Genomic DNA, 11,992 nt, shown 5'->3' on the forward strand with positions numbered 1-11,992 from the left:
CATAATTAACTTTTTGAATCGGCAAAAATGAAGGCTGTTTATAGAGTATAGAGTTGAGTTCGTTATCGGTAGAGAAAATAGAAATCCAACTTTTCCAGGAAATTTTAATTGTTTTAACGTTTTTGTCAATCTGCACAGGAGCAGTGACTATGTTGTACATTTAAAAAAAAAACGTTGAAGAGATAGATCCCAATTTAGAGTCCAGACCGACTATACCGATTCGATAAGACAATTAATTTCGAACACCTACGTGCATGTAACGGTTAATGTCTGCTGCAGTAAATTTATTTTGGTCTTGGTGCATAAAATTGTGCGCACATGATGAAATAGGAACGGACTGCTTTTTCTACAGCACTGTCTATTCTGGGAAATTTGCAACTCTCATAAATAAATCGTGAGTGGTACTTTATCATTTAAATTGTTAGCTTTAACATAACGATGTGTCTTTTAGCAACAGAAATAAATGAGAAGCGAATCAGGTGAACATATTTCACAGGAAAAGGGATACACACGGTCAACGCACTGTGTCTTCCATTCAAAATGATCGTTTTTTTCGATTCCAAACAGAATGTCAAAAGGTCAAGCAAACATTATTTATAAATTTACAATCCGGTTACCCCTTCGGTTATGTAAATCTCATCAAAGAATATTAAATTGGGTCAGCGAATACCAAGCACAAAATATTTTACCAATCAAATTCGAAACCGATTTTGCTTGATAAGTGAAAGTCTGTGTTACAGGATATGTAATAAATTTATGATTTTGTTGACTGCTATCTATGTGGATTGGATAGCGTGTATTGATTTCAATATGCTTATTAAAACTAATTTATAGTCAAAACTCATCCAATCATATCGCTGGGTTGTTATTTGTTGATAGTGATTTATTGCGTGACTGTTTTCAACCTATTGTTTATGGATGACGTATACACACCACGTACACACATGTACAATCAAACATTTTGTCTTTTAATGCATAATTTAATAAGAAATTGATTTAATTTTATCCCTTTCAACTACAATTATTGGCGTCAATAAATAGAATTTAATGAGCTGTTATTTTGATATGAAATGAGCTAATCAGCCCACTTCTGGTATAAATTGTGTATTGTGCGTGCTAGAGTGTGCGGTGGGAGGGTTTGGATATTGCAACTGAAATATCAATCAACATTTTCATTTTGTTTTAAATATTCATTAATTTGAAAGGGGTGGCACGTTATTTAACTTGAATTGTTTGCAAATCAAATTGGTATAATTAAATCGTTCCAACATGTAACAGTTCTTCGTAGTAATACTATGACAGTTTAGAATCGTACTTAAATTTTTCATGAACTTCGAAAAATGGTACAGGGTACGCTTTGCTATAAAAGGTAGCAAAATAAGAAAAAATTTCGAAATCGTATGCCGTAACCCCACACAAAACATTGTTTTGACTCAAAGCAACTTGAGACAAAATCGATGAAGTAAAATTCGAAAACCTTATTTTTGGGACATTGTGCAGCTGCTTTCATCGACTCCCTTATCGATAAATAAGAAGCCACAAAAAGCCTGTATTAGCTTTCAAGCGACACTAATCTTGAGATTTGGTAAAAATATTGAATTTTGGGAACGGTTCGGGTGCGTTGATTTTTGGCTGATCAGCTGTTGTAAACTAAAATCAATTTTTTCAAATTAAACCTCACGATTGGCGTTGTTTGAAAGCTACTACATGTCACATGTGGCCTTACGACAAGAAATTGAAATGGTTGTAGGTGGAGAGTAATTTCTTTGTTTATGTTGTAGTGGCTTCGTCTTATTATGTTACTGAGGCGCAAAAAACGTCGATTGTCACTCGTGAAGAAAATGGGGAATTTTTTAGGATTCGCATCGGTAGAACAAGCTTGTAACTTTTCATCAGTCGTAACGAAATAGTACATTTTGTTACGAGTGATGAAAAGTTGAATTTTTCGGTACTAGTCGTAACCTTGTCCAAACGAGGCGCAAATCCACTATTTCAGGCCGATGAGGCGAGTTGGGCCAGTCAGGTCGATAAAAGAAGCTTTACATCGAGTCCGTCTCGGAAAAAAAATTATTAAAATTTTCTCCAGTGTTCACAGCAATTTTTTGGGTGAGTTAAGTCGAATTCGAAAATTTCTTTATTTCTGACTACCTTAAACAAACCTCTGACAAAGCTGACTCTCCAATTCTATTTGAACAATTTTAAGGTCATGAGGTGCAATAATCTAATACTATACCTCCTCCAGCTATGCTGGCTTATTGAAAATTTATCTAACAGAAACATAATTCATTCACACACAATTATTGTTGGAGTAACTTGAGAAGTCATAGAATTCCCAACAGGTCACTCATAATAAATACACTTAACTTAAGACAATTTAAGTGAATACAGAAGCTCTACAAATGTTTTTTTTTGTTATATTTTATGTTAAACCGCCCATCGACATTATGTGTAACTGAACATACTATTTAACAAAACTCAAGCTGAGTAAAGCATTTTACCCTAACTCATTGCGCTCACAACCAAGCATAATGCATACAACTATTGCATCCGTCAGCTGCGGGGATACAATTTATGTAAAATAATCAAAAAGCAACGGCATTTAATCGTTAACCACGAGAGAAATGCAATGAATATTCCACGTTTGATTAAAATCCAACTGTATCAGAATCATGCCATAATCGAAATTTTTATGGATGCAACTTGAAATAAACCAACGAAGAAATTGCATTCGGTACAGCCAGACCTTCTATTATGCCTTTTTCCATTCGTATATAAAACTTTAGTCGGAATTTTATTCAATTTTACATAAACCAACATAGAAACGCAAATTTTTCCCACCTGGAGTTAGATTTGTTCTCTCGCTCTCTCTCTATCCATTACCTCGGCATTACAACAATAAATTATTGAACGGTGAGTGACTGGTAGAAACATTTACTTTTGATGTTAAAATAATGTTACAACAGTGCCAGAGCTCCATGCATTGTTGAAAATAATTGAATTAAATAGAAAATTCGAGTTTTAACTTTTTATGGGTCGGTTAAAGGATATTATCTCACGTTTTAACTGCATTTTCTGGCTGTAAAAGTATGATGAAGTAGTAATAAGCATAGTTTAGTCAAAAGGAAAATTTATCAGGATTTTGCCCTTTATACTGTCGAATGAGTTTAATTTTTTCTAGGGTAGCAGCATTGCCGATGTTGAACGTACCACATTTTAAGCGAATGTGAGAGAATTTATAATGACGCACTTCACTGCACAATGGGATACATCAATTAATTACTTCTGGTCATTGAATAGAAAGTAATTTTCCCATGTTAATATTCTAAGAGATGTGGTTAGAACAGAAGAACATTCTCCGTCTAATTTCATTACTCAATGATAACACAATTCATTATTTACACTCAGGAACGATACGCCGGTTTTGTTCCATTAAATGGAAAGAAAGCGTAAACTAAAATCACTACAAATCTATTTTTCACCACTTGACTTTCTGTTCATCACTTCTACCCGGTTTGATTTACAACCCTTCAGCAGCACAATCTATCCCGGCAACACAATACATCTCAAACAAGTAAAAGTGCAACCGAACAGATTCACTCAACAATCCCATACATAATGTAAGGATATTACCTTTTACATTCTTTCACCAGACAATCAATGGAAACTTGGTATCCATAGGGGAATACATAAATTGGTTGTTAGCAGCAAGTTCGCAGCAAGTCCATCAAATATTCCGAAGGGTCATTTTGTGGACTACGTTTCGTTTACACTTACACTATTCATAAAGGCGAAAGCCGTCCAAGGATAAGATAATGATATACGTTGCATTCAACATTTATATGGTGAGTGTGTGTGTGTGGCTATGTATTATAATGATTGGCAAAGGAGAACGAGTATTGTGATTCATATGGCGTAAAATGAACACAGAATTGGGGGCGGTTAGTGGTGTTTGTATGTTGTGTACCATCCATACTGGTTGTAATTTACGGATGTATTTATGTTTTTGATTTCGATGAATGCGGCCAATTACACAAGATTTGCGATGATTTAACAAAAGCTGCATTTAGACTTCAAACAGAAAACTTTTTCATAAACGTGTATCTGATTCGCTGCCTACATCGTTTGGGCTAGAAATCAAAGAGTCGTTCTAAAACCATTTCAAAACTTTTTTGTGTTGATGTCAACTCTGAATCAAACTTCCGTTGAAACGACCATTCACTACTTTTACATTGACAAAACATGCTACAGTGAAAGGGTATGCAGTTGTAGATGATCAACATCTTTATGCCAAAGCTTGTTCTAGAGAATCATTAACGAACCCAATGGAAATCTACAAGGTCTATTTAGCGATGAGCTCTTTAATGATTCATTCAAGAGACCTACTGTATTGGAACCGAGTGACCGAGTGGATCACTACGATAATATGTGAATTTAGCCCGAAAATACGTTTTAAACGTTTTAAATAAGTTAAAGGATTTTATAAAAAATTTTCTGATGGTGGCGATACAACTAAAATTGATAGTTCTGCCAACAAATTCGTCTACTCCAAGACCTCTTTTTGGTAAAAATTTACCGAAATTTGACGAAATCTGCCAAAGTTGACAGACATTTGCCAAACTTTACAAACCGAAATTTACCGACGTTTACCAAAATTTACCGTATTTTTTCGGTAAAATTTGGAAATTTTGGCAACTTTTATTGAATTTTAGCAGATTTTTCTAAATGAATTTACCAAAAATATGCCCTGATCTACTCAGTCCCATCTGAAAGTGTCAAAACAATCCAATAACATGCTTTACCGATGTATATATAGCACTAGAGACCAAAATTTTTCGAACGTAAAATTGAGATAACTCAACTTCGAATAAGAAATTTTTAATATTAATGTCAATATTACTTGAAAAGTCACAATCCAAGCCAAACATTCCCTCCTTCCATGTACTTGAAAGTCCCCGATAAAATCGAAAACATTCTCATTTATTAATAGGCGACAGAACGAACGAAAAACTCTTCTCGTTTTTACTTGTTACAAAAGCAGCAGCAGCAGCAGCAGAGAAGAAAAAAAAATGTCAAGACATTTTCCATTGTACTTAATCACGTTTCATTGAACTTGGAATACTTGCAAAACATTACATTTTCCAATTTCGTCTTCGTCTCTTCTATCACTTTTCCAAATCTTAATCAAATTCATTGTTAACATACAAAATTGTAAAAAAAAGTTCGAGCTTATCAGTTCCATTTTGTTTGAATGGTATGTTAAAGAACTATAAAATTAATTTAATTTCGGTTTTCTTTTCTATACACACTTTATCTGGCGACACTGGGAGTCTATATGTGTACATATATATACATTCCATGCTTGTCACCCTTCTTTTACCGCATGAATATAATCTGAATGAAAACGAAATGGAGAAAAGGTCAAAAATGCTATCAATTCAAACACGAAAATAAACAAAACTCTTAAACAATAAAACCATTGGTAAAATTTTACGTTCGTTACTCAATGGCTATGAGTCGAATATGCAGCAAAATAAAAATGTGGAATGGGGAATGTGAGGAGTAGTATACCCGATTTAGTAGGTCATTAAACTTCAGTGACAGGGAAGCGTTATGGGTAACATTTAATTGCATATAAATACTCTGCAGTTCGTTTATATACGCTGAGACCGATTCTAATTATTGCTACGTATTCTACCGTAAAATACCTGGGCAAACAATTAATCAAGAAGTGTATTCCGTTTTCCATTTTTACTCTACAGAACGAACACAACATTCCAGTGTGAATATAAATGGCATGATGTGTAACATTGTAACGTAGAGAATGTTGACTTATTGAGATATAAATCCTTTTATATCCTCAAAAACAAAGATTGTAGGCTCGAACATTTGCCGTTTATGTAGCAATTAATTTTACAGCCATTTGATTACCGAGGTCCGCTGGTTTAAGTGGCTGTTTGTTCGCCGGTTTATGTCTTTTTTTATCGTTCAGTTTACCGTATTCGCTTCGTTCTTTTTTTTATTTGATGGCAACTGTTTACGAAACGGTTCTCCTGTTACACAAATAAAATGCTGACCGTTTCAACGGTTGCCATCACTTAAGTCATCTAAAAAATTCAGCATAATCACCAAAATATACTTAAAAGTTCATCTCTTTTTAGATGTTTTCTTATCTGTTTCAAAATGTTGCTTTAATTTAATGATTATTCTAAAATGGATTTCGAAAATGTGATGTTTTACGAATCCCGTGTTGAATATTATACACGCGTCCATTAAATCCACACCAGAATGCTCGGTTGTAATGTCAAATAATACAAATCTACCAATAAAATTCAGTTTAATTTAATTCTCCTTTTGTTTTTGGAAATGTTGTAAATCCTTTATCTGTTTTTTGGTGATGGTGACTTCGAAAGTAATATTTAAACCCCCGCATTTTATGAGTAAGGTTTATATGTGATTTATTGTTTAATTTTTATACCCGCATGCCGAGTAGGTAATGAAGAGGATTAAATACGTTTCACCCTATAATTGTATATTCATGCTATAACGCACCCCCTTAAATGGCGTAAATTGTACAATTTCCATCCCAGCACTCCGATGGTAAAATGTAACTAAGATTAAAACTTATATGTGTTTCCACTTCTGTAAGCCACTAATTTTCCGCAAATAACTTTCCGACCATTTTATTCGAGAAATCTTATATTTTATACGATTGCATTGTTCGTGGAAATTAAAGAGATAGTCTGCTGATTTTAATATACACTCGCTTAATCTATGGGGATAACCAGCTGAGTTACCAACATATTTAAACCTCACACGAATTGGGAGAGAACGATTCCATGAATGGTACAGATTTTCCTATGCTGGTGCATGTAATAAGGCTATTACATGTATAGGCAATAGCCTTTACATCACTCGCATAGGAAAACGTTATACTACACACGGGAAATAAAGTGATATCTCGTATCACGATGAGTAAATGTACCTCGGGCTAAAGCCCTCGGTTACTTTTACTCATCTGGATACGAGATATCACTTTACTTCCCTTGCATAGTAATGTACTATTAATGAGATTAGCATTGTTCAGCGACGCTCCGATATGGTGCTTATTGCTTTATTTATGTTGCATGCAATTTCTTGCATTGCAGGGCCTATTATTGGTAAATTCGTTTACCGAAATTTACCAATATTTACCGAGAATTTACCAAAATTTACCGAGAATTTATCGAACTTACCCGATTTTATTTGAGTAAACTTGGTGAATGGTTTTGCCAATAATTAGGCCCTGTTGCTACGACTATATATCATTGCTCAATAAATAAAAATTAATCGAAATTTTGGTTGTTCACACCTTGTCCATACCCACACCCAACCCAGCATTGGTCAAGCATTGCATAATAAAGTTCGGAAATTCCTTACATGCACAACATGAAATAGGAGAATCGAGCAGATATGAGAGTATGACCACAACACTACACTACATCAAACAACGTGAAACTCGGTTAAACTCTTGCTCTATGGTCTATGGACTTGCTATACGATTGATAAAGTAACCCTTTTACCATTATGGAAAATGATTTATTTAATTTGAATTATCATTTGCTGCAGGGCTTGTTGATTATAATGTTTGTTGTATCTTGATGGCTACAATTGTGAATGTATATAATGCCATACTTTATACTATACACGACTAGATGTTGCGCAATTGTGTTCTGTGGAAGCGTTGTACAAATTGCTTGACAACGTAGACTTTAAAGCCATAATATTCATGGTGTGTATACAGATAGATGTTTCATTATTTATGTCGAAATCTGTTCTTTCTTAATTAACTAGACCAAATTTTTGTAATTCAATTGAATTGAGAATTTCTTCTCGAAAATTCATCAGATGAAATAAATTTTATTTCGGAATTTCATTTGATGAATGGTATGCTATGCGGGAGGGAACGGTGTTTAAAATCATGACGCAAAGCAAATTATTGTAAGTGAGAAGTGGAAATTCTTTCGGAAGAACTACACAATCAGCAGTTAATAATCAAAACGATGTAGAATGTTGAGTGAAAAACGATGCAAAGAGAGCGTTTATTTATCATTCGCACTTTAGGTTTAATTTCTTAGATGGAATAAAACAAGCAGGAGTTCATATTTCGTTCGGCTTTTGTGTGATAATTTGAATGGAATGCGACAAATTTTAATCAGGTTTCGTCAGAGGTTCGGGATTATATGACGACTATTTGATAAGGTAAAGTGATCTCGATAGAGACGAAACGACTCGAGGAAGTGCCGTGACAGTGTTAAGTAAATGTCATTTTCAATGGGCAATTACACAAATTGTCTTAAATCTGTGTAAATACCTAGTAAATGTAAATGTCTGGTTGAAGTTTCGATTTTCGGTGGGCCAACCACCTTTTACGTTCACTAATTTATTATTAAAACTCAAAAGTCGAGTACAAAAATAGCTGTCGAGCTCATGATACTGTTCTCTTACGAAATGTATAAACAAAAGAAGTAACAGATTCATTGCTATGAATCGCTACATACTACCCACAGTAGGCAACAGACGGGCGTAACACCATGAGAACGAGTCAATTCTCATGCCAAGTCATTCCACGTTACGACAGACGAAACACGATAAACATAAGTGTGAGACATTGTTCTGTAGTTATATAAAAGTTTGCTTCATTTCAAATTAAAGAAATTTCTTTTTACCTTCCAAACACTTGGCAATAGTCCGAATTACGGTCCTTAAGCGAAGACTGCAATATTGCTGATTTCTTTTGTGTAACACTGCAATATGACGACGACTGTTGTAAATGGAAAAAATTTCTGTCTTCTACTTTTGAGGAAAGCGCCATCAGTAAATGGCATCAATAAATTTAACCGACACGTATAATGAAAATGAATTTAGGGAAAGTATAGAAAATACTTAGCTATATTTCTGACAAGTGTAAAAATCGTAAAAAGTGGATTCACGTGTGAGATTTGTCTTATCGCCTAACGACAGCAAGACCAATAGGGCATGGATCTTGTTGACGTTTTTACCACTTGTCAGCAAATTTTCTTTAGCTGAATATGGCGCTTTTGTAGTTTTCAGGGTAAAACTTCACGGAACGATCGTATTCAGCTATAAAAACAAGAATGGCGCTTTTGTAGTTTTCAGGGTAAACTAGTACGCCGTCCCATGTCCTATTAATTGAGTTTTTTTTTGAATATTGCAGATCAATATAGTGAATTGACTAGTGAAATGTTGTATTAAAACTACAGCTCAAATGTAACAGATTTTCGTAAAATTCTATTACATTTGTAGTACATTTCGTCATAAAATTACTAATGTCAGCACTCTATTTATTCTTAACATAAAACACCAACTTCACAGCTAATGACATTTCATAGTTATTTTAGCAGAGTGATGTTATATCACCTGAAAATAAAGCTTAAAAAATGAAGTACTAAAGAAAAATATTGACGTCTCTACAGGCCAACTGACATATACAAAATATAGCGTTTGAGCTGTTTGAGTCTTATCAACGCATTTCAAGCATGAGTGGAAACTCTAAATATAAAACGGACACTGAACAGTGTATCAAACAAATTGGTGTAAAAAAATTGGTAAAAACTTTTTCATTCAAATACTACTCAGTTTGACAGCTGTCACTCTAAGCACTTTCGTTTGAAGTGCGTTGGTCGTATACGAAAATCGTAATTGTCCTAAACGTACATTGCGTTGCATCGGTGTTTTTATATAAATATTTATTTCGATGTCTGACACGTTCGATAAAACCAGATTTGGTCGTTTTGGTTTTAATGAAATTGGTGTACGTATTGATTTCCACGTAAAATATATTGTGGTAGTTCCAATTATTAAAAAAATGGAATTTAATATGCCTGTTATTCCGTTATGTAGATCAGATCCGGGATAATCTGAATTTTGAATGTTACGATTGATAAATTTTTATATTGTGGACATTTTGATGTTATTATCGGATTATTGGTATTTATTATCATTGTCAACGCACGAAATCAAAGTTTTTATTGTGCCAATGCTCTCTCTAGCACCGTAGCCAACTGATCATAGATTAAGTGCTAAATTAGAGTTAAGATATTTTGAGTGGAAATATAATATTTGAAAGGATTTTCCGTAAAAATGACCGGTTCTACAACCTTCCACAACATTTTCGTGTTGCTATTGACCTTGGCTTCGCCTCGGATCAATAAATTTCACACGCAAAGCTGTACTTTCGGTCCCTTGTTATGTGACTGTTATCGACGATATGATAAATTAAATAAGTAGGTACGTGGCTAGTTTTCGCAGCTTCTAATAAATTTAAATTTTCTTTAAGTTTTTAAGAGAAACTCTGCTCCTTCAGTGGATTGGTAGTAAGACAAAAAAAAAGATAGCAAAAACTATAGAAATACACTCGACTCGTTGTAGAGCAAAGAGGATTATGTCCGACAACATTTTCGAAATTCGATAAAAAACAACAAATCCTCTTTAACCCACGAACCAATCAGTGCAAAAAATCTCATATAAAACGATTATGTACGAATTAATTGCACATTATGTATACTTACTCGAAAAAGGATTAAAATTGAACCATCATGCTCAGCATCGAAGCTTTCGTTATGCGGCTAATTACAATAACAATTCAGCTGGATCAGCGACGCGTTATCTATATTTCATTCAATTGTTAGTATAACAACGTACGGTATTTTGATAATGAAATGTTGGCTGTTATGTGTATTTTGTTTACAAAATTCTAACAGGACAGCCTAGCTCTTGTTCTTATGCAATTTATTCACTTTTTATTACTTTTTTTTGTGTATGTTGTGTTTAACATCAATCAATATATCAACACGAATTTTGTTAGATATTTCTTTTCAAACCATTTCACAATACAAAAATTTCTTTTTTTTTATTTGATTTTAAATCCGTTTCGTTTCCAACAGAACACGGTTTTATTTTTCCACCAAGAGCACAGAGTTCAAGCCAGTGTTCGTTTTCTCCATATAATACTTAACAATTTTTCGTTTTAAATTGAAACTAATTGAAATTCACCTTTCACATATCCACAACGAGAATGAAGCATAACACAAAAACACCATCCGCACTTGAACACAGCGTATATATTAATATAAACTTCTTAGAAGAAACAAGTTTAAGAATTTTTTCTTATTCTTTTTTCTTTCGAATTTCTTTTTTTCCCTTTTGCTTCAACAATTTATGATATTTTGCTTGACGCAGCTACAAATTTTTACTACAGTCCTATCCAACACGGGCCCTCTTATCCTCAACAGTTCGTTCTAAACTGAAATGGATTGTTATTATATCGCGTCGTGGTTATTTTCATATTATGATTCTGTATACAAAGAGATTGCGTTTTTTCTGTCTTATTTTCTCTCATTTATTACTACTCTCCGCCACACTTCTCTCACTTATCATTACTCTCTGTAAACATTAATCGAGAGTGCGCACAAAGAGCGAGTTGAATGAATGTATTGTTGTACTAGAATCATTTGTGTTTTTAACCATTAAACAAAGATATCAATAAGCTTTTTCTCTTTTGCCTCTTTAATTGTAACAATAAAGTCTTTTGCAATCAGTGAAGTAGTGAAACAGTCATTTTGGGGGCTATGCCACTCGTTCCTGGTGCTATGAAGTGTTAAAAGATCGAAAAAAGAAAATTAAACAATTGGTTTCGATATGTCAAAACTTGTATGTTAATAGGAGAATGGAGTTTAGAAACTAAGGGCAAAATCTATTACAATTTAGTACTTTTCTTCATCAAAAGTCTGCTGTCACTGAATTATTTTTTCATGAACAAACTTCACTGCTGTGACATTTCTTGGGAATGAATCAATGTGAAGTTGTTACACAAAAAAATAGTACAGTGAGAATGAAGTACTATAAAAAAATGTGGCGCCTCTACAGGCCAACCGACTAGGCGAATTTAACTGACTTCTTTTTCAATGAACGTCAACACAAGGTATGGTCGAAT

At 33.8% G+C, this 11,992-nt stretch overlaps 1 protein-coding gene across 2 annotated transcripts in view; it reads right to left on the reverse strand.

The window, feature by feature from the left end:
* LOC119077833 overlaps positions 1-11,319 on the reverse strand; it is a 49,790-nt gene extending 38,471 nt beyond the window's left edge. Inside the window, exon 1 of one of the 2 annotated variants that reach the window (XM_037185148.1) lies at positions 10,569-11,318. The gene's annotated coding sequence lies outside the window, so the exon portion shown is untranslated. Of the gene's footprint in view, positions 1-10,568 lie in introns of both variants that reach the window. The other variant, XM_037185150.1, reaches the window with a different exon arrangement.
* Positions 11,320-11,992: the final 673 nt, after the last annotated feature.

The sequence above is a fragment of the Bradysia coprophila genome, unplaced genomic scaffold (genome assembly GCF_014529535.1).
Source record: "Bradysia coprophila strain Holo2 unplaced genomic scaffold, BU_Bcop_v1 contig_24, whole genome shotgun sequence".
Taxonomy (NCBI): Eukaryota; Metazoa; Arthropoda; class Insecta; order Diptera; family Sciaridae; genus Bradysia; species Bradysia coprophila.